At 38.8% G+C, this 27,280-nt stretch overlaps 1 pseudogene; it reads left to right on the top strand.

Annotated features, from left to right (window-relative positions):
- The first annotated feature begins 326 nt into the window (after positions 1–326).
- On the top strand, positions 327–27,280 carry LOC138831842 (transcription factor Spi-C-like; annotated as a pseudogene).

The raw sequence follows: 27,280 nt of genomic DNA, 5'->3' as shown, positions 1-27,280 counted from the left end.
TGTGTGTGTGTGTGTGTGTGTGTGTGTGTGTATAAAGGTAGTGTATAAAGGTAGGAGTGTACAAGAGCTAGAGAGAGAAACAGATAAACAGACTAAGAAGAGAGAAGCTGAGAGAGATTTAGACAAGTAAAGGGCTAGTTTCTATATTTATCATATATTTGAATGCCTTTAACACTGGAGACAATTTTGACAGAAATAGAAATGTTGCCCTGCCCCTCAAGTAAATAGCCATATACTGGTTTTATGTTATAACGAGGTCACCTAGGTTTGTTATTGTCGTTTTGAGTTCCCCCAACAACAGAGTATATTTAAAACATCCTGTAGGGATGAGATTGGCAGGCAGTGTGACCATATATGGAGGTATAACAATGAAATCCCCTCTGTGCAGCTAATATTAAGCTAAAAGAATTCAGTGAAATGAAAAGCACCCTGAAGCTTCCTTCTCTCTTTCCTTTACCCTGCCTTTAACTAAGAAGTTTTACAAATGCATGAGACACAGACGTAGGGGACTCAGACACCATATAGTGCCTTCCCCTTGTTTGACAGAAGAACTCCCAGTGTCAGCACACAATTAAAAGCATAGGAAACTTATGTTACACTTCAGCAATAATCTTCTTACAGAAAGCTGTATAAGGATAAGGGAGAATTAGTCGACTTTACTAAAGGAACATGTAACCAAGATTGTTTTTGCTTTTGAAGACCTCATTTGGTATTGACCAAATCATAGCATCTTATATTGAAGTCTTCAGGATTACACTAATGTCTCCTACAGGAGGCGGCATCCTTCCTCACCACCACCTGCCAGGAGGATTACCAGTGTCTGTTCAAAGAAGGCCCCAGGTATTAAGATGATCAGTCACTAGGTGGATAACACAAACTCAATTGGAATTTGAAAAGGTGCTATTAGGATTTTAAGAAGTTTGTATACCATTTCTGAGATTTGACTTCACCAAATTCTTCTAAGAAAAAAGGAAGCTAAGAGATTTATCATAATTGGACGTGGGCTGAGTCAAGTGACCAATAACTTTCAGGATATAAATCTGCCTTAGCCTTCCAAAAAACAGATTTTTGTGTTAGTTTTTTCATTTGGGGAAGTGATGTAATTAAAATATTTTACCCTGAAGAAACTTTTCCAAATATGCTCCAAAATAATACTTTAAAAATTTTCCCAGTTCAAATGTGCCTTCAAAAAACTGAAAATGTTCACAAGTTGGGTATTACTTCAAATTACAAATTACTCCATGAATGAAATCAAATCTGAAGAGAGTAGGGAGATAACTACAAATCAACAATTAAAACAGTGTGTTAACAGTGGCTTATAAAGATTAACACAGTAATTTAGAAAATGAGAGGAGCAGATTTTTAATATGAAACACTGATATAACAATGTAGAGAAGTTTAGTCAAAGAAGCAGAATAATGCTGTATCTATTTTTTGTACTCTCAGAAAAATCACTCCCCAAATATTAGGACAAGAACAAATGTATTCTTCCATCATCAGTAAAAATAAAAATCTTTAACAAACCCCAACAAGACACAAAGCAGATGGAGAATTAATGAAATACAAACTGTAAGTAGGGGAAAAAATTACACACACACACACACGCATACACACACACACACACACACACACACGGAGGAGGTGAGTGACTTTTCTTATCTTATGATAGGGTCATATCCTGACAAACCCAGTGTATATAAAAAGTGTCCTAAAAGACATCATATACATTTAAGCTACTGAATATCATAGATGAGCCTAGCCTATCTTAAATACTCTCAAAACGTCTACACTAGACAAAATTATCTAAAAGCCTATTTTCTAATAAAGAGTATGTTACATACTTTACTGAACACCTATATAAAAAAAAGCCCCTTACACTAGCAACACAATGTATTATAGAATATCAGTTGTGTATCCTTTTGACAGAATGACAGACAGAGCTACAGCATCACAGGAGAGTGCTGTAGGGTATATCACTAGCCTAGGAAAAGGCCAAAACTCAGCATTTAAGGTACATTATCATAAAATGGAAGCAATCATAACTCAAGCCATCTTAACTTGGATATGTGACATACATTTTAACATGTCAATTGTGTGATACATATAAAGTTGTCTGCTCTGGAAGGTTGATGCATATAAGTCTTTCAGAGGAAGGCACACAGAGGGACCCAACTTCCAGCTTCAGTGCTGGTGATCAGATTCAAGGTTTCATGTATACCTGGCAGCTGCTTTACCACTGACTTTCATTCTCAACTGAAGGATCATTCATTTACTAGTGAAGCCTGATTTGTGTTGAGCAAGACTTTTGATATATTGAGGCAACATTCAACTGGGGATCTCCAACTGCTTTGGTTGACCTACAATGTTACCTACAGAGGAGCCTGTCCAGGATTGGAGAACTGTCATAAACAGTGCTGCTGACTTACACTTTGAAGGAAATAGTTATCAATCTCTGTAGAACATAACTGAAAACCAATTGTGTCACCTGCTAGTTTCCAGCAAAAAGAGGGGAAAGGTAGTAAGAAGCTGAGACTTACTTGAATACCTTCACAAATCCTTGTACAATCCTGAGATGTTGTCTTATATTCAGTGGGTTGATAAAATAAAGATAATTTTCTGTTCATATCAAAGAACAAAGAAAAACTTGTTGAACTGTTGGGAAAAAGAAAAGGCTACAGGAAGACCATGACTTATCAGAAAATGGCCAGAGCCTTGAGGAATGCATGGATGGAAGAAATCATCAAAATCTGGAGAAAACTCACCTATCAGTTCAGTGGTATAATTCTCCACAGACTTTCACTACCTCATATCTTGGGGAAAGAAATCTACTCACAGTATGTCCAACTTGATCAAAAACATCTCCTTTTAAATAATTGGGATGCCAATTACCAGGAGCTAAAGTGCCTAGTATGCTAAATATACTCCCATTTCCTGGTTTTTCAACATCAGAAAATTCTACAAGCTGCAGGATTGTTTTCCCTGAAGCAAGCACATCCCACCTTCCATATTCATAGGTTTCACATCAAGAATTCAGCCAACTATGGATCAAAATATTAAAAAAGAAATGATGCCTTTGATAAAAGTTCTGCTCTGTTTATTCTGTGTACTTTTGTGAGTATTTGAAATATTTTTCTTTGAGTGTTTAAACCTAAAAATAATTAGCTCCATTGTCTTGAAACTAAAGAAAATAAAGCTCTAGATTCCATTGAAGATAGAGTGTGGCAAGGTAAAGGTACAGTGGGAGCTGAAAACAAGAAGATGATGAAGTGCCTGTGTAAGGAGAAGCTAGATGCCCAGGTTCCCACCAAACTAAAGTGGTATCTTGTCTCATTCCTCCAAAAGATGAGAGTTAATTTACTAAAGGACAAGAGAGTCTTCACATTTTAGAACTACCAGACACAGTGAAAAGTGATGGTGAATTATAATACTATTAACAGAAGATTAAAAATGACATATTAGCCGGCACCAGTAGCTCATGCTTGCAATCCTAACTACTCACAAGGCTGAGATCTGAGGATCACAGTTCAGAGCAAGCCTGAGCAACAAAGTCCACGAGTCTCTTATCTCCAATTAACCACCAAAGAAAAAAAGAAAAAAGAAAAGAGAAAGAAGAAAAGAAAAGCATATTAGCTGGGTACTAGAGGCTCACACCTGAAATCCTAGCTACTTAGGAGGCTGAGATTTGTCAAAGCCAGCATGGGCAGCAAAGGCAGACACCACCAACTAACTAGCAAAAAGCCAAAAATGGAGGTGTGGCTGAAGTGGTAGAGTACCACCCTTGAGTGTGAAAAAGCTAACAGCATCCAGGTCTGAGTTTAAGCCCCAGGATTCTCTCTGTCTGTCTGTCTGTCTGTCTGTCTGTCTGTCTGTCTGTCTGTCTGTCTGTCTGTCTGTCTGTCTGTCTGTCTGTCTCTCTCTCTCTCTCTCTCTCTCTCTCTCTCTCTCTCTCTCACTCTTTCTCTCTCTCACACACACACATAAATACACACAAATTGCTCATTAAACAGAGGTAATTCCTATCTGGAGTTGGGCAGATTCCCTTAGAAAAATCCAGTCCTCTCAAAAAAAAAAAAAAAAAAGATGAGTACATACTGACGGGAAGCTCCCAACAAAAGTTAGGCTGAACCATTATTAAAATGCAAGTCAAAACCACAGGAGATATGAATTCACACCCACTAGGATGGCTGTGAGCAAGAAGATATATGTCATTACCATACAAACGGGTTATTATTATAACTAGGAGTAAAGAAATCAGAACTCTTGTACATTGCTGGTGGAAATTTAAGTGTGTACCCACTTTGGAAAAACAAGCAAGTTGTCAGTTAAACTCATAGTTACCATATGATACACCAAAGAGAATTGAAAACCTGCACACAAATGTTCACAGTAGTAGTTTTCAAACATTCAGTAGAAACAATAGAATGTGGTCTGGTCCTACAATTTAATATTATTCAGCAATACAAAGAACTGAAATACTAGCACATGCTACAACATTGATGAACCTTGAAAACATTATCCTATGTAAACAGAAGTTAGTTACAAAAGACCACATATTGTATAACTCATTTACATGAAATATCCAATACAGGCAAATCTACAGGTAGAAACAAGATTTGTCCTTGTCTAGGGCTGAGGGACCTAGGGAAGAAGAGGAGAGAGGCTTAGGAGTAAGGGGTTCTTTGATGAATGATTGTGACACATGATCTGTGAATATGCTAAAAAACTATTGACATATTTTAAACAGATATATTGAAAGACATATAGATTATATCTTAAGAAGACTGTTGCTTAAAAAGTGTCAAGTTGATACTGCTCTTGGGCCTCTACCCAGAACATTGCAAGTCAGGATACCATAAAAGACACTTGTATAAACATGTCCATTGCTGCATTATTCACAGTAGCCAAGTTATGGAAATAGCCCAAATGCCCTATAATAGATGAATAAATTAAAAATGTGATATATATATATATATACACAATGGAATTTTACTTATCCATTAGCAAGAACAATATTACATTATTTTCAGGGAAATGGATGGACCTAGAACAAATGATGGTAAATGAGGTAAGCCAAACTTGGAGAAACATGGTGCATTTTTTGTGTCATATATGGAAGCTAGATCTAAAATAAAACTGGACATGATAACCTATAAGGGATTCTAGTCATTCACACATAGAGGAGGAACCCAAAGGTATAACTCCTCTGAACATTTCAAATATAGAAAGAAATTTCAGGAAATGGTGATATGGTAGGGGTTTTTTTGGTGGTGGTGGTGGTGGTGTTTCTTTTTGCTTTTTCTTTGGGGGAGGCAAAGAGAGTAGAAAGGGAAGGAAGAAGGGTAAACAAAGGCATAGTGTATTCAATATACACTATATGTTAAATGAACTATGCAACTTGTGGGCAGGAACAGGAAAGGGGAAACTGGGGGAAAGCAAAAGAAGGGTGACATTGTCCAAAAATGAAATATAACTTAGGAGATCATAACCGCTTTGTACAACACCATAATAACAATAATAAAATTATATTTTCTAAATGTCAAACTGTTCACTTTACTACTTCAGGGATGCCGAACAGTTGATGGGTTCTTATATACACAGTTTCTAATCAGCTCAACTTTCAGCAGGTAATACCAATAAAGATTCACAAAACATTTGGGAAATTACTCCCTTATGAAACTAAGTAGACCAGCTAGAAGGAAAAAATTTTTAATGTTGAGTATACAAATGATTCAAAAATTGTAATTGCTCCATTTGTTAGGAAATGGAAAGACTTGGAAAAAATTATATTAAGTGAAGTAAGCCAGGCCCAAAGAAACATAGGTCCCATGGTTTCCCTTATTTGCAAGAACTAGTATATATCTGAGACAAGCAGAAAAGATCAGATAAGTTGATGTTAGGTGAAATGAACCCCAAGATAAGTATTCAAATGTTTTTTCTTTTATACAATTGTTTCTAACACATTTATAAGATTATTTCTTTGTTGCTTTGTATGTTCCCTCCCCCACGGTATAACCCCTGCTTTCACTGGATTTGATGTTGGTATAATTTGTGGAGGGGAAGAGAAAAAACAAATCGATTAAATAAGGATACAGGTGGACCCATTGCAACAAGGAGATGTATAGTTGTTAGGTCGAAAAACAAACTTTACAACTTGGAGGGGGGGGGCCGAGAGGAGGAAGATGGGAAGGGATGGGAAGGGGAAACAAAGGAGGAGACAACAATGCTTGATAAGAAATGTACTCATTATCTTGCCCTCTGTACAGTATTTTCACAATAAAAAATTGTAATTAATATACTGAGATAAGATATTGCATCCATGAAGGAAGAATAGGAGACTTTAAGTAAAAAGTAAGAAAAAGTTATTTGAAATTAAAAATATGAAAATAAAACAAAAAAACTTCAATAGAGGGTTTGGAAGGTTGGAAGATACATTCCAATAAATTTTCCAGAAGAGGGGTGAGCGGGAAGAGAGGAATTCATGTAAAATTCTAAGGAGAAATTATGTTCCTCAGGGTTATACATCCAACTAGAGGTTGGATTTTTTGAAATATCAGTGTCTGAAAAAAGTGAATTCATTAATACGATTTATCAAAACAAGAGCATAAACTAGGAAAGAGAATGCAGAATCTCAGAGCAGAGATGAAGGGAGTTCACAGGATGTTGAATTCACTTTCAGGACTCTAGTCCACTAACAGGATTTTTAGAAAAAGTGGTTTGGATGAGATAGCTGAAGGATTCCAGGGTTGATGGAGCCAAGAGAGAGAAATGTAGGCCAAGTAAACTCTGACAGGTTTGATTATATGGATAATTATATGGAGAAGATTTTTCAGAGCTGTTGTAGGGTTAACTACAAAAAAATAAAAAAGTATGATTACCATATACTATTTATCCCCCAAATATAGGTTTGTGTGTGTGTGTGCGTGTATGTGCGTGTGTTTGTGTGTGTGTGTGTGTGTGTGTGTGTGTGTGTGTGTGTGTGTAGCTTTAACAGGTGCTTAAGAGCTACTTTTGCTGATGAGTACTGACTACTTACTTGGACCCATAAATTTACTGAAAGCAGGATAATAATGAGGCATTCTGCTTCCACATTGTATCTTTATCCTGAGCCATTCTTTCTGAAGTCATTTTGCCTCCATTTTGGAATCCAGAAAGAACTAGACTACCTTCCAAACCAGTGAGTAGGCCTTACCTGACCAATCCTGAAACAATGGGCTGTCAGATCACCTGCTGCCACCTCACCACCAGATCATACCTGGGACTATGACTGATTAACTATGCAGATCTCTCTCCCTACATCTCCAGTTCTTATAGCCCCTGTCTGGATCCTGAAGCCAGCTGAAGATGGAGTAAAATGTTGTCTTCCTGTGACTGTCATGTAATAAATCTCTCTTTGCTACCCTTCATTCGCCATGCCTTTTTATTTGGTGTATAGGGGTGAATGGTCAGATCTGACAATTAAAAGCCCAGACAGTTAGGACTGGAGTCTAAAACTCCAGTTTCATTAACAATAAAAACATAATATAGTAGCACATACTGATTTCCTAACAGAAAGAAGTGCATTTATTATTGGAGAATGGTAGTCACTGTACTAAAAGCTTCACCTATTGTAATAGAAAGCCATTTGATTGTATCAATTGCTGAACAAAAATACCAGTCTTCCACATTATTTAGAAATATAGAAGTAAGTACTAGAAGAAACAGCTAAAAGAATCAAGATTCTCTCCAAAATGAGATAGGAATAGCAGAAAAGGAAGGAGAGAGCAAGAAAGATGGAGGGAAGAGGCAGAAAGAGAAGTATGAAAGAGCATAAGAAAGGAGAGAAGGAAAGAAGAAAGAAAGAGGGAAGGAAGGAAGGGACAAAGGAAGGAAGAAAGGAGGTGCTCCACGCTGCTTGTTGGTGCTGTGGTCAGAATGAGCCGGTTGGAAGAAAGGGCCCATTACAGGAAGAGCACAAGAAAGTAGATACTTCCTCTTGAAGTCTATCATGTTTTCTCTAGGAAGGCTTACATGTGACTCTGCCTTTGGATAATTTTAAATCTCAGAACCTTCCTAATTCAGTATGTGTGTGAGTCCCTAAAATTCTTAGCAACAAATAGGAGTGCAAAAAGTTTCAAACTCCAAATGTCATTAAGTAAAAATCACTGTTATTGACATCCAATATTAATGCTCTAATTTGTACTCTGCTGCTTCTCAAAGTGTATATTTAAAACTAATTTACTAATTTTAAAATTATGTAGCCTGGGTTGGAGGAATAGTTCAGTGATAAAACACTTACCTAGCATGCATGAGGTCCTGGGTTCCATTCCCAGAACCAAGAGGAGGGGAACTAATACCTGTCTATGATTTGAAAATAAAACTACCAATACTTTAGAAGCACAATTACCAATAAAATTGTTCTCCATTCCCATTCTTTCCCATTCATCACATTCTCTAAAAGTAGCTTTTAATAAGTCGAGAAATCACTATGCATTCAGGGATACCAAGGGATTGAGAAAAGAAAGTTATTCAAAAACTAGCTGCTACATATGTTTAAAAACTAAGTCTACGGGCTGGGAAGGTGGCTCAGTGGTAGAGTGCTTGTCTTGCATGCCTAAGGCACTGGGTTCAATTCCTTAGCACCACATAAGCAAAAAGAAAAAAGCCGGAAGTGGCACCGTGGGTCAAGTGGTAGAGCACTAGCCTTGAGCTGAAGAGCTGAGGGACAGCGCCCAGGCCCAGAGTTCAGGCCCCATGACCGGAACCAAAAAAAAAAAAAAAAATCTAAGTCTACATACACACAATAGCTGGACCAGATATGACTATTGGGTTTCTGATTCACAGCCTCTGCAATAATTGTCTCAGAAAGAACAAAGTTGATGGGAGAGATGAGGGAGAATGATGGATGGAAGAGGTGACATTAATCAAGATGTACTGTACTCATAAACTGATATGTTGAATTGAAACTCCTTTGTACAACTACTTAAAGATAATAAAATAAGAAGATAATGAAAATAAGAAGGAGCAGGACTCACTCAGGGACTGTCAGCTTCCCTGACTTTTGCTCTTGCTTCTAATTTGGGACCAACCAGAGAAAGACAGACTATAACCCAAATCATTCATGTAAAGTGCAGTGCTTCTAGTGATTTCACTTCTAGTCAGAGCATACCTGTGGACTTCCTTTGTTGTATTCTTCCTCCCCTTCCCCCCCATAACCTTTTTTCTTTTTCTTTCTTTTCTTTTCTGGTAGTGGTGGTGAGTTCTGAACTCATGAATGTTTGCTAGGCAGGCACTCTACCACTTGAACCATTAGGCCTAGCCCTTTTTGCTTTAATTTTTTGTTGGATAAAAATCTCACTTTTTTTTCTGAAGCCATACTTGGACCCCAACCCTCCTTCCTATAGCTCCCATGTAGCTGGACTTAAAAGTATATACTATCATTGCCATCTTATTTATTGGAATGAGGTTTCACCTGTTATCTGTGATCTTCCTATTTTCTCCACTACTCTCTGGAGTAGCTGGGATTATAGATGTGAGCCATAGTGCCTGGCTTTTTTCCCCCTGTAAGGCTTTCCCTTATAGGCTTTCTCCTTTACTCTTGCAAGTTCTGCATAAATAGCCTCTGTTTGTTCTCATCCATTACTTATTTCTGTAATAACAAAAAAAAAGTTCTTAAAAGGAGCAAACATCAAAGTTATAATAGAATAGTTGTTTAGTCTGTTATTTCAATAAAAGCCTCATTCATCACATCATTTATTTAAATAATAGGGGTTATGGATATGCTTTGGGTCAGACACTAACATAAACTGCTTTTCTCTAGGACAGTTTTGCCCAAAAAGGAAACCACATAGCTTAAATCTTGTGAGTTGGAAGTTCAAATCCTGAGGGTGGGTTTGTAGCTGACAATTTATTTCAAGCTTTCAGTTTCTTTGGTTACACATAAACAAAGAGAAGCGTTCAGCAATGAATATGATGCTTGAAAAAGAAGTACTACTACAAATGGTTTTCATGCCAGCTTTCTTTCTTTCTTTCTTTCTTTCTTTCTTTCTTTCTTTCTTTCTTTCTTTCTTTCTGTCTTTCTGTCTTTCTGTCTTTCTGTCTTTCTGTCTTTCTGTCTTTCTGTCTTTCTTTCTGTCTTTCTGTCTTTCTTTCTGTCTTTCTTTCTGTCTTTCTTTCTTTCTGTCTGTCTGTCTTTCTTTCTTTCTTTCTTTCTTTCTTTCTTTCTTTCTTTCTTTCTTTCTTTCTTTCTTTCTGTCTTTCTTTCTGTCTTTCTTTCTTTCTTTCTGTCTTTCTTTCTTTCTCCCTTCCTTTCTCTCTCTCTCTTTCTTTTCTTTTCTTGGTGTCATTACTAGGGCTTAAACTCAGGGCCTGGATGCTGTCCCTTACCCCCATTTTTTTTTGTCAGTCATGGGGCTTGAACTCTGGGCCTGGGCACTATCCCTGAGCATTTCAGCTCCAGGCTAGCACTTTACCACTTGAGCCACAGTGCCACTTCCAGCCTTCTGGTGGTTAATTGGAGATAAGAGTCTCATGGACTTTCCTGCCCTGGCTGGCTTTGAACCCGATCCTCAGATTTCAACCTCCTGAGTAGCTAGGATTACAGCCACAGGTGCCCAGCTTCCCTTACCCTTTTCATGAGCCACAGCTCTTCTGGCTTTTTACTGGTTAATTGGGAATAAGAATGTCACAGACTTTTCTGTCTGGGCCAGCTTTGACCCAAGATTCTAAGATCTCAGCCTTCTAAGTAGCTAGGATTACAAGGCATAAGCTAATAGCAACCAATTTTATATATTTCTTTCAAATCTCTCAGTAGCGCTGAACGTATTGTGAAACTATTTTTAGAGCCATGGTCTTATATTCAATTTACAAATGAGACTGAAAGTTTTCACAAATAAAGTCGGCAAAGTGCCTGAAAATATTTTGCTCTAGGGAATGACATTCTGGTAAATTTTACTAAAGATGACATTTTCATTAGCACTGCTAATGAGCTATGCTTATTTCTTTTGGGAGCAGTGATTTATTAAAAGAATTAAAAGTTGAAATAATACCAAGAGGATTACACTCATTCATTTTACATATGACCACAATATTTGCAATATAAAAATTAGTGAGAATTCCCTACAGTCATGGGAGCTTTTAAACACTGCATAATTTTGAGTATTGCCATTAGGAAAGCATTGCACCATTGCTCATTAGAAGGATAATGTCATTATAATAGCTTTACTCTGAAGCATAAATCAGTTAAATGAAGTACCAGAAAAAGAAAGGCAAAAGATTGTTTGGTAAATCATTCTTGCTCCATGGTTTGGTGGCTCTATATTGAGCCAGAAAAAGAGTGGAACTAGTGGCTTAAGTTAAAATCTTCCAAGGACATAGAGCAAGATACGTAATTCCTATAATTGGTCTCTGGGCTTCACAATCTCTGCTTATGCTAGTTAATTTGAACGAGTCAGGACAGAATAAAAGCTCAAGCATAATACAGTACTTACAAAGATCTTGGGGTAGTGATTCTGATCTTCTTTCCACGGTGACCTAACACTGGCAACTTAGGAGGACAGATGCTGTCTGGACCAAGGTACCAGGTAGTTCAGAGCAGGATGAAGGCAAACTCAGGCCAGGCTGATTTTGCAATCAGCCTATTCATGTCTTTTGTTTTGCTGGAAACACCTGAGGAGCACTACCAGATTGCTGCGGATTGGTGGATCTGTTCTCCAAAGCTAAACCAATTGGCACAGAAAGAATTGTACTGTGGTTTAGATTTGGACTGTGATCACAGAGTCTCAGTGAAGGCTTTATCAAATTGATTATGGAGAGGATTCATGCAGGAATGAGCAAGAGCAACCTCTTTCTCTTTTTGTTCTGCCAGAACTGGGGCTTGAACTCAAGTCCTTGTACTCTCCCTTACCTTGTTCACTCATGACTGGCTCTCTACGACTTAACTCACCTTTCCAGTTCCAGCTTTTTGCTGTTAATTGGAGATAAGAGTTTCATAGCTGGGCAAGGGTGGTTCACACCTCTAATCCTAGTTACTCAGAAGGCTGAGATGGTTTGAAGCCAGCCTGGGCTGAAAAGTCCCCATGAGATTCTTTTTTTTTTTTTTTTTTGAGGGGGGGTTCCGGTCGTGGGGCCTGAACTCTGGGCCTGAGCGCTGTCCCTCAGCTCTTCAGCTCAAGGCTAGTGCTCTACCACTTGAGCCACAGCACCACTTCTGGCTTTTTTCATTTTGCTTATGTGGTGCTGAGGAATCGAACCCAGGGCCTCAGGCATGCAAGGCAAGCGCTCTACCACTGAGCCAACTTCCCAGCCCCCCCCCATGAGATTCTTATCTCAAATTAATGGCCAGAAAACTAGAAGTGGCCCTGTAGCTCAAAGTGGTAGAGTGTTAGCCTTGAGCAAAAAAAAAAAAAAAAAAAGAGCTCAGGGACAGTGCCTAGGACCTGAGTTCAAGCCCCATGGCTGACAAAAAAAAAAAAAAATCATAAATTTGACTGCCAAAGATTTGTTTGCCTAGGCTGGCTTTGAACTTTGATCTTCAGATCTCAGCCTCCTAAGTTGCTAGGATTTTAGATGGGAGACAATGGTGCCCAGATAGAGAGACTTGTATTGAGGAATGCTTTTGCCCCATATGCCGTCATTCTCCATGAAGGGACTGAATTACAATTTGTAACTGTAGTCTAGTTTAATGTAGATGACAGCCTTCAATGGCAGTGACAAGGTCATTGCATTTCAGGCATATCAAAGACTTAGGTCACCCCAGTTAGGGCTTTATAGAGAATTGTTTGTGTCCTCCTACACCAAGGAAGTCCCTGTCAGAGGGCCCCACAAGGGAGGCAGATGGGGACAATGCTGATGAATGGTTGTTGACTCTAAGAGGAGCCTAGGTCTCCAGAAACTCTAGAGGTTGGTCAAGTCTCAAGCCCAGTTCTCCATGAACAGGTTATTCACCATGAAGTAGAAATGTGAACACATTAGGAACAGGAAAGTCTTTTTTTTTTTTTTTTTTGTCAGTCGTGGGACCTGAACTCTGGTCCTGGGAGCTGTCCCTCAGCTCTTCAGCTCAAGGCTAGTGCTGTATCATTTGAGCCACAGTGCCACTTCGGGTTTTTTCTGCTTATGTGGTGCTGAGGAATCAAACCCAGGGCCTCATGAATAAAAGGCAAACACTCTACCACTGAGCCACCTTCCCAGCCCCAGGAACAGGAAAGTCTTAATTCTTCTGCATATTCAGGTAGGTGTTTGTGGGGATTATTAATCCCTGGACTCCAAAAGAAAAGACTGACATTGTTATCAGAATATTCTGGTAATGAAAATTTGACATGTCAACCCAGGCATAACTTTGTCTTCAATAACATTTTTTTCTAGTTTTTATGATGGTGGAGAAACATTTTAAAACAGAAAAGCAAAGAAGAAAAGAAAAAAAACAAATGAAACAACCTAAAGATAACTGCCAACTAACATTTGTTGTAGATATTTCTAGTATTTTCCATGCATATACATTTTTCTTATAAAAATAGTATCATACATGTTATTTCATCAATTCCATTTCTTGCTTAGGGAATTTTACATTATTTTTCTGCTTCAAAGAGCCTCTTAGGTCATGAGAAGGACAGAAACTTCAAGAGATGTTAACTCTGGAAATATGTGTTACAGCTCAGCTCATTAGGTAAGCACTAAATATTATAATGTTAATGTTTCATACCAATATTTCCTTACTTAAGATGATCACTAAATGTAGGTATCAGATATACTAAATATATGTATCAGTGCACATCTGATAAACTAGACATCAGAGCTTTGAGTGATTCTGGCAATATTCTGCCTTTTCAATTCAATGGCCAAAGTAATAGTGTTTTCACAGATAAAGTTCAAAGTTCAAATTCTTTTTTTGTGTGTCTGTACTGAAACTTGAATTCAAGTCCTTGAGCTTACTTGGCTTTCTTGCTCATGGCTGGTACTCTACCACTTGAGTCCTGACTCAAGTCCATTTTAATTTTTGTTGTTGGGGGCCATGGGTCTTGAACTCAGGGCCTGGGCACTCTCCCTGAGCCCTTTTGCTCAAGGCTAGCGCTCTACCACTTTGAACCACAGCACCACTTCCAATTTTCTGGACATTTGAGATAAAGAATCTAATGGGGACTTTTCAGCCCAGGCTAGCTTTGAACCGTGATCCTCAGATCTTAGCCCCTTGAGTAGCTAGGATTATAGGCATGAGTCACCAGGACCTGCTTTATTTTATTTTGTTACTTATTTTATTAGAAATAGTCTTAGGGACTTTTCTGCTCAGGCTGGCTTTGAACTCAAATCTCAGTCTCCTGAATAGCTAGGATTACAGGTCATGGTTGGGAGAAGCAGGTAAAAACTTTGATTTAATAAGAAGCCATTTTGTGTGCAACACATGGAATGCCACCCTCCCCAAAGACTGTGTGGTCCTCTGCATGTTGTGGATACAAGGCAGTGGCAACATGTTGGTCCTGGAATCAGCCCGTTTGGACTTGAATCTTGGCTCCACAGTACTGAAATTGGTGATGTAAACAAGTTACCCTCTCTGTGCTCCCATCTCTTCCCCTACAAAATGAATAGCTCCTGTTTCAGAGGATTGTGTGAAAACTGGAGAGAGAATGACAATAATTAGCTTTGTGCCTAGCATATGCTGACTGCCTGTTACATGATAATTCTTATTACTAGGTGTTAAGAATCTAGATAATACTCTTCCCTTGTTTTATCCTGGGACTGAGGTTACATGGAAGGTGGCAATGGAGCACAAAAGGAGAAATGGCCTTTTCTGATCCCTAACTAATTAAATAAGATAATTAAAATTTTCTATAGTGGTCTGTACACATATCATTCAGTTCAAAAAAAAATTTTTTTGGGGGGTCCGGTGGTGGGGCCTGAACTCTGGGCCTGGGCGCTGTCCCTCAGCTCTTCAGCTCAAGGCTAGCACTCTACCACTTGAGCCATAGCACCACTTCTGGCTTTTTTCTTTTTGCTTATGTGGTGCTGAGGAATCGAACCGAGGGCCTCAGGCATGCAAGGCAAGCACTCTACCATTGAGCCACCTTCCCAGCCCCTCAAAATATTTTTAATTTCCCTGGTTATTTTTTTCTGTTACCAATGAGTTATTTAGGAGTTCTATTGTTTAATTTCAAAATGATTGAAATTTTCTGAGCATCACTGGTTGTATTTTCTAATTTAATTTCACTGTGATCAGAGGGAGTTGGTGAATGTTCAACATGTATTTTTGGTTTAGAAGTATGCATTATGTTGTTTGGGGGGAATATTGTCCTATAAGTGGCAATAAATCAGACTGGGTGATAACTGTGATTAGTGTTTTCTACAATAATGTTTCTCTTCAACTATTCTATCAACTATTGGATGAATTTGCTGAAAATGCCAACTATATGGCCTATGCATTTGCTGATATTTGTTTCACATATTTTAAAGCTCATTATAACTACAAATCCATCTAGAATTAGTATATGTTGCTGACTTAAATTGTTTACAATATTAAACATCTCTCTGTATTACTGATAATACTCTTGGTCCAGAAATCTATCGTTTGATATTTAAAATTACTGCTCCAGGTTCTTACCATTAGTGTGTCATATAACTTTTAATTATTTTATTTTTAACCAGTTTGTATCTGTATATTTACATTGTTTTTTTGAAGTTTTAAAAAAAATATACATTTTGATAATCTTTGCCCTTCAATCAGGATGTCAAAAGCATTCACATATAATACAATGATCAATATAATTGGGTTAAAATCTGTCATATGCCATATATCTTTCTGTTTAATACATCTGATTTTTTGTTTGTTTGTTTGGGGGAACTGGTCCTGGGCTTGAACTAAGGCCCTGGCCACTGTCCCTGAGCTTCTTTGATTTTTTTGGTGGTGGGGGTGGGGGTGTCCATCGTGGGGCTTGAACTCTGGGCCTGAGCACTGTCCCTCAGCTCTTCAGCTCAAGGCTAGTGCTCTACCACTTGAGCCACCGTACCACTTCCGGTTTTCCTGTGGTTTATTGGAGATAAGAGTCTCATGGACTTTTCCTACCTGGGCTGGCCTTGAACTGTGATCCTCAGATCTCAGCCTCCTGAGTGGCTAAGATTACAGGCGTGAGCCATCAGCGCCTGGCTTCCCTGAGCTTCTTTTGCTTAAAGCTAGTGCTCTACCACTTGAGCCACAGCTCCACCTCTAGCTTTTTATGGTTAATTGGAAATAAGAGTTTCTCAGACTTTCCTTCCCCTGGCTGGCTTCAAACTGCAATCCTCAGATCTCAGCCTCTTGAATAGCTAGGATTACAGGTGTGAGCCGCCAGCGTCTGACTCTGTTGTGTTTCTTTATGCCTTCTTTTCCTGACCTCATCTACAATACCTGAATATTTTTTTTCTGATTCTATTTTGTCTTCACTGTGTGCTATACAGCCTTAACTCAATCCAATCTGTCTTGAAGTGATACTATAACACCAAAGAAAGCACAATTTCTGGATACTGACCTTTATACTAATACTGAATACTGGTCATTTATATTAATGCCATTTATATCACTTATACATTATATTAAAAAACCTGTGGATATACTATGATCACTTTTGCTTTAAACAATACCCCCAAATTGAGAAAAAGCCCTTCCAACTTACCATACATTTGCTATTTTCAGGTGCTCCTTTGAAAGCTTAAATTTCTAACTGGTTCATTTTCTTCAAATAAGGAAAATCTTTAAAAACTTGCTGCAATGCAATTCCACTGCTAATGACTTTGCTCTCTGCTCTTGTTTATCTTAAACTCTCTTTATTTTAACCTTTATTTACAGGGGTCTTTTCACAGGACAGAGTTTCAAGTTGGACATTCTTTGTTTATTTCAGCAATTTACAGATGACATTCCACTGACTTTTGGCTTATATCATTTCTAAAGAGAACTCAACCGAATATCTTTCCCTCTGTTTATAACATGTTTTATCTCCTCCTTTCAGATTTTCTCTTTCACTGGATTTCACCAATTTCATTGGAATATGGCCTGAAATGGCTTTCTTATTTATGCTGTCTTATGGTTTATTGAGCTCCCAGAGCTATGGATTTATATGGTTCAATGAATTCAAAATATATCTGGCCTTATTTTGTCATTTTTTTCTGCTTTCCATCCTGCAACACTACATGTTACACAGCTTGACTGAAAGATTACTAAGCCTTAGTTTGATTTATTTGATTGATTATTTAATTTGTTTTGAAAGTTCATATTGCTATGTCCATTAAGTTCATTGACCATTTATTTTATGATGTCTAATCTGCTGCTACCAATCACAGGAAAATCGCAATCATTCCATTTTAAATATATTTTCCAATGTGACAAAATTCCATTTGGAGTGGAGAGAGTGAAGGAGGGTGAATGTGGTCAAAATACTTTATGTACATGTGTGAAAGGAGAAGAAGAAAGCATGTTGAGATTAGTTTGGAAAAATGGAGAGAAAGAGAAAGAGTGATGGAGAGGATACATCTATGCACATACGGATATGTCAAAATGAAACACCGTGTACTATTAATTAATACTAATACATGTTTTTAAACATTTGGCTTTTTAGATAAGGAGATGTGTCAGGACTACCATACTTCATCAGTAGACTCCCTGGTTATAAATACTTACATGTTTATAGGAAAAAGACTACTGAGGCCAAGTATCAGTCTGACATCTGTAATTCTACCTGTTTAGGAGGTAAAAGATGGAAAGGATTGTGATTTGAGGCTTGCCTAGGCAAAAATTTCATGAGATACCACCTCAATGAGTAGTTGGATGTGGTGATGTTGTGTCTGTTATCACAGGGATACAGGTAGGTAAAGATGTGTTTATTACCTTTTAAAAATGTAATTTTGTTGTTATTATTAAGATGTTATACAGAAGGGTTACAATTCTGTTAGTCAGGTAATGAGTACAATTCTTCTTGGACAATGTTACTCCTTTGTTTTCCCCCAGTTTCTGTCTGCCCACAAGTTGCATAGTTCATTTTTTTACATAGTGTATATTGAATACATGACTGCATTTGTTCACCCTTCCTCCCTACATTTATGTGCCTCCCTTAAAAAGACAAAATCAACAATTAAAAAAACAGAAGAAAGCACCAACACCAACAATAACACCAATGTCACCACCACCAATAGCAACAACAACAAAAAATGTTTCCATTTCCTGGAATTTGTTTTGATAAATAGTATTTTAGGTGTTCAAAGGGGTTGTACCTTTGAGTTCCTCCTCTAAGAGTATCTTCCCTTAATCTGTTTGTTTGTATGTAAATGCATACAATCTGTATAAGTTATCATGTCTAATTTTATTTTAGATCTAGCTTCCACATTTGTGAGAAAATATGCACCATTTGTTAGTCTCTGAGATTAGCTTACCTCACTTAACTGAATTGATTCTAGGTCCATCCATTTCCCTGCAAATAACATATTATTCTTCTAATGGATGAGTAAAATTCCGCTGTGCATATGTACCACATTTTAAAAAAATCCATTTATTTATTGTGGGGCACCTGGGATGTTTCCATAACTTGGCTATTGTGAATAGTGCAGCTATGAACATGAGTGTGCAAGTGTTTACTGTATCCTGACTTGTAATCCTTTGGGTAGATACCCAAGAGTGCTATGGCTAGGTCTTAGGGAAGTTCTATGCTTTTTGAGGAACCTCTAAACCACCACCTATGGTAGGTATACTACTTTACATTCCCATCAACAGTGCAATTGGGTTCTTATTTTCCCACATCCCCACCAGCATTTGTTGTTCAGATTCTTTTTTTTGTCGGTCTGGGCTTGGGCACTGTTCCTCAGCTCTTCAGCTCAAGGCTAGAGCTCTACCACTTGAGCCACAGCTCCACTTCTGGCTTTTTCTGCTTATGTGGTGCTGAGGAATCGAACCCAGGGCCTCATGCATGCAAGGCAAGCACTCTACCATTGAGCCACTTTCCTAGACCCTCAAATTCTTGATGTTGCGAATCTAACTGGGGTCAGGTGAAATCTCAATGTTGTTTTGATTTGCATGTACTTCATGGCCAGGAATGTTGAGCATTTCTTTGTGTGTTTATTTGTCATTCTTACTTCTTATGAGAAGTCTCTCTTTAGCTCCTTTGCCCCTTTATTACTTGGTTTATTAGGTTGTTTTTCTTTTATGGAGGGAGGGATTTCTTGACCTCATTGTATATTTTGGATATCAGGCCTTTGTTGGATATATTGCTGGTAAAGATTTTCTCCCAGTTTGTTGGCTGTCTTTCTGGTTTAGTAACTATGTCCTTTGCTGTGCAGAAACTTTTAATTTTGATGTAGTCCCATTTGTCAAGCCTCACTACTATTTGTTGGGCCCCTATTGTGATGATAGTTTTAGGGTATATACTTTTAAAACTTACAATGTTGTACACCTTTAAAATAGACAGCATATTTTATTCAATTTATCTCAATAAACTTTTTTAAGCTATCAAGCTGGTATACTATCTGATATAAAATTAAATATGCACTAAGTATACTCAGTCATTTTACTCTTGTACATATAATCTCAGAGAAATTTATGTGCACACAAGTATTGTACATGAATGTTCATAGCAGCTTTAATCATATTAGTAAAAAGACTAAATAACACACAGTGTTCTTCAGTGAATGAATGGTTAAACAAATGGGGCTACATCTCTATGTTGGCATACTACTTAACAATAAACATGAGTGAACTATCAATATGTCTTAGAAACATCTCAAAGCAATCTCAAAAGATTATGTACTATATCATTTTCAAATGACAAAAACATGGAGGTGGAGAGCTGTTTAGCGTCTTTTAAAGTAGAGAAAAAGGAAGGAAGGAAGGAAGGGAGGGAGGGAGGAAGGGAGGGACAGAGGGAGGGAGAGAGGGAGGGAGGGAGGTAGGGAGGAAGCAAGCAAGCCATGATTTGCTAGACTTGTATTTTACCAACAGCAAACATCCCTGGCTGAGGCTGCATCTTGGTGGACTAGTACAATGCTGGAAGCGGGATGGGGGTGGGGGGCTGCAAACATTCCCCAAAGCAGTCTCTAGTGAGAGAAATAGAGATTGAATGCAGGACCTTGTACATACTAGGCAGGCACTCTACCACTGAACTACATGCCCCGTCCTGAAGTGGAAAGATTTTAAAGGATGAGTATGAGATCTTGATTGAAAGCTCAGATCCAGCCAAGGATAAATAAATATCAAACCCGGTCTAGAAATGGTGTTTGGAACTCAAAGCCTAGCTGGAATCAGTACACCTCAAGACCCAGAAGGGACAGGTTTGGATGGCCTAAAGTATGAAAACCCAAACTGTGGGAGGTGCTCATGGCCTTTGTCAGGCCTGGCACCCTCTTTTCATATGTAGTTTCTCCTGGATGAATGACACAGACCATGGAGAGAACTGACTGACTACGTCACTGGACACTTACTACATAGAGAGTTCAGAGACTCTGAAGTTTCCTAAACTATTTTAGACTTCTTAAAGCATTAGGACAAGAGTAAATACTTACATAAATTCTGAGGGCTGCCTTCCTCGACACTACTTTGAAGATTATTTAGTTTATCTTTGGTAGATTGTCTCTGAATTCATCATTGCTTTCATTCGTATCTTCTTTGTTGATTCCACTGTTACCCCTCTGCTTACCTGTCTTCAGGCCCCACTTTTCTCTTTTCAATCCTTCACACTATGGCTTAGTTACTTGAGTTCACAGGGTTCAAAAAGATAGAATTAGCATAAATGTAGATATCTAATTTTCCTAAGAAGTATATGGACTATAAAATGGAGGCTACATTTTCCTTGACTTAGACTTATCATCATCTCCTTAACCTTTCACATCATTTCCTAAAGCCATTTCATCTTCTGTCTAAAATGCCAACCTAAAAATAAGTAATCACACTGAAAAGGATCCAGATGGAAACAGGAAAACACAGACACACTCATTTGATACACAAACCATTTTCTATATTTGTCAGTAGACTTGCATGTGCTTTTCTTCTTCATATCTGTCTCAGCACAGAGATGTATTCAAGAGTCACAGAAATGTTCCCAAACAGAATTCATTCAACAGGGGTTTTAACTTTAGGTGGTAATTGTTTATTTTTACTCTTTAAAAGTTTCAGACAGTTTTCTGAAAGAAAGACAAGGGACTTATAAGTTTTATTTAATCAAATCAATACTTCCGGTTATTGTATGTGCTCCATTTGATTGAATCATTTAGGAAAAGAAGGTTGTATCAAGTTCAGAACTTGGCAAATTCCCTAATTTTTCTTGCTTGTCTGAATGGAAGATGCTCAAAGGCAGGAATTTAGCCTCTTAGTCACAATCGGCACACAAGACTCATGAAAACAGAATGGATGCTGTCATCCTGTTAAAGTCAGAAATGCAAAATAGCAAACAAACTAGAATCCCTAATAAACTATTATAATTGTTTCTAGAAGAAAGAACAATGTGCACACACACATGGCTTCTCTCAGAAGGAACAGAGGGAGTAACTCATTTTCATGGAATCTTTTGATGTCAGGACGTATTCCCTTCAAACATCTACATTTTTCTTATGGACAATCCTGTCCAAGAGCAACTGGCATCCAGAGTGAGAAATCTGAAACACTACAAAACCCTGAATCACCAAAAGAAACAAATAACTTACATTCATCACTAAGGCAAGAAATCTTTTTGGATCATATCAGAACTATTTATCAGAATAAGGACACAAAATGCATTTATTAAATAAATACTTTTTAGCCTATGGAGTTATAATTTCCTAGGTAACAAGATGAATCTTGTGGTATTGTCTTAAGTTATAAATCTTAGTCTGGTGCCAGTGGCTCATGTCTGTAATTCTAGCTACTTAGGAGGCTGAGATCTTAGGATCACAGTTCAAAGCCAGCCCAGGCAGGAAAGTCTGTGAGATACTTATCTCCAATAAACCACCAGAAAACAGGAAGTGGTGCTGTGGCTCAAGTGGTAGAGCACTTGCCTTGAGCTGAAGAGCTGAAGAGCTCATGGACAGAGCCAAGGCCCAGAGTTCAAGCCCCATAACCCCCCCCCCCCACACACACAAAATAATAATTATTATAAATTTTAGGATTGAGTAAATGATCTAAGCCACTGAAGTCTGAAAATCCTCCATGATTTGAAAACATTATTGGTCCCCAAATTGTGATGGTTTAGAAAAATGTTCCAAGAGGGGAGCTTTAACTTGCCACTTGGTTTGTTTTTACCTGAGTTTTTTAGCCATAATTTAGTTTGAAAAACTGTCCCTAAATTTTAAAGTACAAATGCCACAAAAGTAACTAAATTATTGTAGACATTCTCCTAAAAATATTGAGCTGAAACCAAGAGAACACACCTTAAATATTTTGAAGTCTACTTAAGTAGAGACACTATCCTCACATATCTACATTACAGCACAGAGGTGGATGTACAAACTTCGCCTGAATTAAAACTAGGCATGACCTCTTTCCCATTCATCTGTAGAAACTTTGGCATGGGGCTTCAGGACAGTTATTCACTCTCTGGTCAGGACTTGCCCTTTTCCTTAGATATGCATCTTACTTTATTTTGCAACACAGTAATTTATCTGCATATTTTATCTCCGTGCTGTAGTTTAATGTGACTTGTCTCCCAGAAGTCCCTCTATTGGAAGTTTAGGATGGTGGTATTGGCAGGTGGTAGAACCTTAAGAGGTAGGGGCAGTAGATGGTGCTTGGGTAACTAAGGGTATGGCCTTGAAAGGGATTTAGGTAGTTCTCCCACAATCCCTAGGTGGTTCCTACATCAGGATTGTTATAAAAGGAGCAAATTTAGCCCCTTCTTCTCTCTTTCTGACTTCCTGTTTAGCATGTGATGCTTTTTCCCATACATAGTCCCACCATAGTGTGACAGTCTGTCCTTAGGCCCTTATAGGGTACACCCCATCCTGAATTTTAAGCCTCCAAAACTGTAAACTAAAGCCTCATTTCTTCATAAGTAGTTTTCCCCAGGCTTTCTGATATAGTGGCGAGACACAGAGAGAGGGAGACAGACAGACAGACCCTAATTCAGTCCCCTATTAGATTACAAACTTTTTGAGTATGAGGACCATGTTTATTTTGAAACAAAAAAATTTGAAATACTTTTCACATACATGTCTTACTTTAATTTTTTGTTTGTTTTTGCCAGTACTGGGGCTTGAACCCTCATTTGGCTTTCTTGCCCTACCACTAAGCTGATGCTAGTGCACTATCACTTGCGCTGCATCTCTTGTCCAGCCTGGCTTTTTGCTAGTTAATTGGAGATAGAATCTAGCGACTTTTCTACTCAGGCTAGCTTTGAAGTAGGATCCTCCAGGTCTCAGCCTCCTGAGTAGCTAGGATTATATGTGTGAGCCAGCAACACCCAGCCTTAAAAACTGTTTTACCAACTGGAAAATGTCCCAGAACAAGGATGTTACTTCCAGGGGAAAAGCATAACTTTGTTTATCTAATTATGTGGGGAAATTCCAAATAAGCCCTTAACAAAGGAATTTTTTTCTTCAAAACCACATTAAGAAACTTGATTTTGAAACAGGCAAGAATGGAAATTTCCTGTCTTTGCACCATCTGTTTCTGCATGGAAAGGTGACTGGCACAGGCCCTGATGCTGCTGCCATCCCAGGTAAAGTCAGAGCTCTTGGATCCCATGCTGTGCATGCAATGCTGCCCTTAGATCATTTACCAATTGCTACATTTTTTTCCTCACAGTGTCTCACTATCCTAGTATAAAGGCTAGAAGAACAGGCCCTTGTTCTCAGGCAAGAAAACACAGAAGCTTCATTTGTCTATTATTTTTAACCATTATGCTTTTGGGGTGCTTTATAGCTTCTTTGGTGATTGTTTACTTGTGAATGTATTGGCATGTGATTTGAAGTCAGCTGCTTGATCCCTGGGTGGGACAGTCAATCCACAATCTTACAGAGAGAAATCTCACTAAAGTTCAAGCTTCAAGTCAGATCTGTCCACAAATAATATCCCTCTGTTCAAACCCTCTATATCCACCATGGGGAAAAAATTCAAACTCTACTGAGCTTGCCTAATATTGCTCAGAATGTAAACAGCATCTCCCCTCTTCATTGCCCCCCTCCCCTCTTTCCTTCCTTTCGTCTTTCTATTCTTTTCTTTCTTATGTGCCAGTATTGGGACTTAAACTCAGGGTCTGGTATTCTTTATTAGTATTATTATTATTATTTTGCCAGTCCTGGGGCTTGAACTCTGGGCACTGACACTAAGCAGCTACTGCTGCTTCTCCTCTTCCTCCTCCTCCTCCTTCTTCTTTCTTCTCTGCTCAAGGCTAATACTCTACCGCTTGAGCAACAGCACCATTTCTGGCTTTTTCTGTGTATGTGGTACTGAAGAATTGAACCCAGGGCTTCATGCATGCTAGACAAGCACTCTACCACTAAACCACATTCTCAGCCCAAAGTCCTTGTGTTCTCATTTAGCTTTTTGCTCAAGGCTGGCACTCTACCACTTGAGCCACACCTCTACTTCCAGCGTTGTGATGGTTAATTGGAGGTAAAAGTCTCATGGCCTTTTCTCCCCATGATGATTTTGAACTGAGAGACTCAGATCTAAGCCTCCTGAGTAGCTAGAATTACAGGAATGAGCCACCAGTGTCCAGCTTGTTCAGTGCTTTTAAAACTGCAGATAGGTAAACAAAAAATGCCTTTGATATGATTGTTCAAAAAAACATCACAACTAATATTTTGGGGCATAGTCTTCCAGGCTGGTGGAGAGATTTTCTTAAATAAGAAAACATTGAGGGACTGGGAATGTTGCTTAGTGGTAGAGTGCTTTCCTAGCATGTATGAAGCCCTGAGTTTGAGTCTTCAGTACCACATAAATAGAAAAAGCTGGAAGTAGCACTGTAGCTCAATGGTAAAGTGCTAGCCTTGAGCAAAAAGAAGCTCAGGATGGTGTTGAGGTCCTGAGTTCAAGCCCAGGACTGGCAGGAAAGAAAGAAAGAAAGAGAAAGAAAGAAAGAAAGAAAGAAAGAAAGAAAGAAAGAAAGAAAGAAAGAAAGAAAGAAAGAAAGAAAGAAAGAAAGAAAGAGAGAAAGAAAGAAAGAGAGCGAGAGAAAGAAAGAAAGAGAAAGAGAGAGAGAGGGAGGGAGAAGGGGAAGGAGGGAAGGAAGGAAAGAAGGAAGAAAGGAAAGAGAGAGAAAGAAAGAAAAACATTGAAGCAAACTCAAAACAATTCCAAGATTTTACAGTATTACCATCTTCTTTATGTTTTAATGTGGGGCTGGGAAGGTGGCTAGGTGGTAGAGTGCTTGCCTGAGACCCAGGGTTTGATTCCTCAGTACAAATAAGTAGAAAAAAGTTGGAAGTGGAGCTGTGGCTCAAGTGGTAGAGCGCTAGTTTTGAGTTGAAGAGCTGAGGGACAGTGTCCAGACCTGGAGTTCAGGCTCCACAACCAACAAAAAAAATGTTTTAATGCACAAATCATAATTGAATAAGATTTTTCTTTCATTATTGTTTTCAGGGTCTGCCACTATACAGCTCCGAGCGTCATCTGTCTCTGGGAGAATGGGCATTTTAAAGAAAAATGTGAAGCCAGCCTAGTTAGGAAAGTTTTTGAGATTCTTATCTCCAATAAACCACCCAGAAAAGCCAGAAGTGGTGCTGTGGCTCAAGTGGTAGAATGCTAGCCTTGAGCCAAAGAAGCTCTGGGACAGTGCTTAGGCTCTGAGTTCAAGCCACAGGACCAACACACTAACCCATATGCACATATATTTACATGTACACATACCTACATACACATACACATACATAAGAAGGAGAAGGAGACAAAGATGAAGAAGAAGAAGGAGAAGAAGAAGGAGAAGAAGAAGAAGAAGGAGGAGGAGGAGGAGGAGGAGGAGGAGGAGGAGGAGGAGGAGGAGGAGGAGGAGGAGGAGGAGGAGGAGGAGGAGAAGAAGAAGAAGAAGACGAAGAAGAAGAAGAAGAAGAAGAAGAAGAAGAAGAAGAAGAAGAAGAAGAAGAAGAAGAAGAAGAAGAAGAAGAAGAAGAAGAAGAAGAAGAAGAAGAAGAAGAAGAAGAAGAAGACGACGACGACAACAACAACTTTATTAATTCCATTTGGCCCCTTTCCTACTCCTCTCAGATTGCACCTCCTGCTCCCCCCTCCCAAAGCACCTCTTATACACCTACTCTGGAATCATTTCATCTCCATTTGCTTCCAATCTTGCTTGGGTGGGGAAGGAAGTAGGATAAAAGGCTAAGATTGGAAACAAATACAACAAAATATTAATCATGGTCACCTGGGTGACTGGAACATGAGTGTTGGTTTAATTGATTTTTATATTCTTGCAGGCATTTAAGAAGTTCTAAGTACTACAGAAATAAAACTGAACAAACAGTATGGTCCCTGTGTTAAGGAGCTTAGAGTCTGCACAATTAGTGTACAGGCAAGATCACCAATCACATCACTCGTCTGTAGAGCTTTTGCTTTGTTTCTAGGTGGTGAGAATGGAGCCCATACCTCACTCACGCTAGGCAAGGACTCTGCCTCTGAGCTAAACCCTGTGCTTTCTAACACAGGTTAGCACAGGGCACTGGATTCCAGCAGCTGGAGCAACAGAGTGTGGAGAACTCCCCATTCTTCCTCCTCACTCACCAGTTTTCCTTGGAGAAGGTGGAGAGGTTTGTGCAAGGAGAAAGAGCTTGGCTTGAGGCTGGGAGGATGAGTCTTTTTCCATGGATTCAAATGTAAAGAGGAATGGGCTACAGACAGAGCCCTGATGTGTAGACTCAGACTCTGGGGTCATAGTATGTGTTGGGGAATATTTCTGTATGGTTGGAGTGAAGAGTCCCCGGATCAAGCTACCCAGTGGTCAATGCAGATCCAATGAAGCATGCAAAGTGTGGTAAGACTCTATCGGTAACATCCTTTGGGGGACAGTGTGACAGTGGGAGTCAGGGAGACTCATTAGGAGGATTTAGGTAAGAAATGATGATGGCTAGTAATAGGAAGTGGCAGAGTAGGGAGGGACAAAGAATCTATCCTACAAGGAGACAAATTAGATATGGGGCCTGAGGGGAGAGAACTGAGAGTAACTGCTGGATTGGAATGGTGGAAATTCAGAGACTGAGAGGAAAGATACAAAAAAATAGTAAAACATTCTGAGTCAGGGGAACCTGTGATACATGTTGGAGGTGCCCAAGAAACCACATGGTATATTGATTTGGAGTCGATGTGCTCTCTCTGCTTCTTTTTGCTAGGAGGCAGCACAACAGAGCAGGTGCCGTGGCTGGGGACGTGACTATGTTGAGGATGTCTCCAGAAGAATGA

The sequence above is a fragment of the Dipodomys merriami genome, unplaced genomic scaffold (genome assembly GCF_024711535.1).
Source record: "Dipodomys merriami isolate MVZ:Mamm:240054 unplaced genomic scaffold, mDipMer1.0.p SCAF_2, whole genome shotgun sequence".
Classification (NCBI taxonomy): domain Eukaryota; kingdom Metazoa; phylum Chordata; class Mammalia; order Rodentia; family Heteromyidae; genus Dipodomys; species Dipodomys merriami.
The sequence above is the reverse complement of the archived record's forward strand: the minus strand, read 5'-3'. Positions and strand labels throughout refer to the sequence as shown.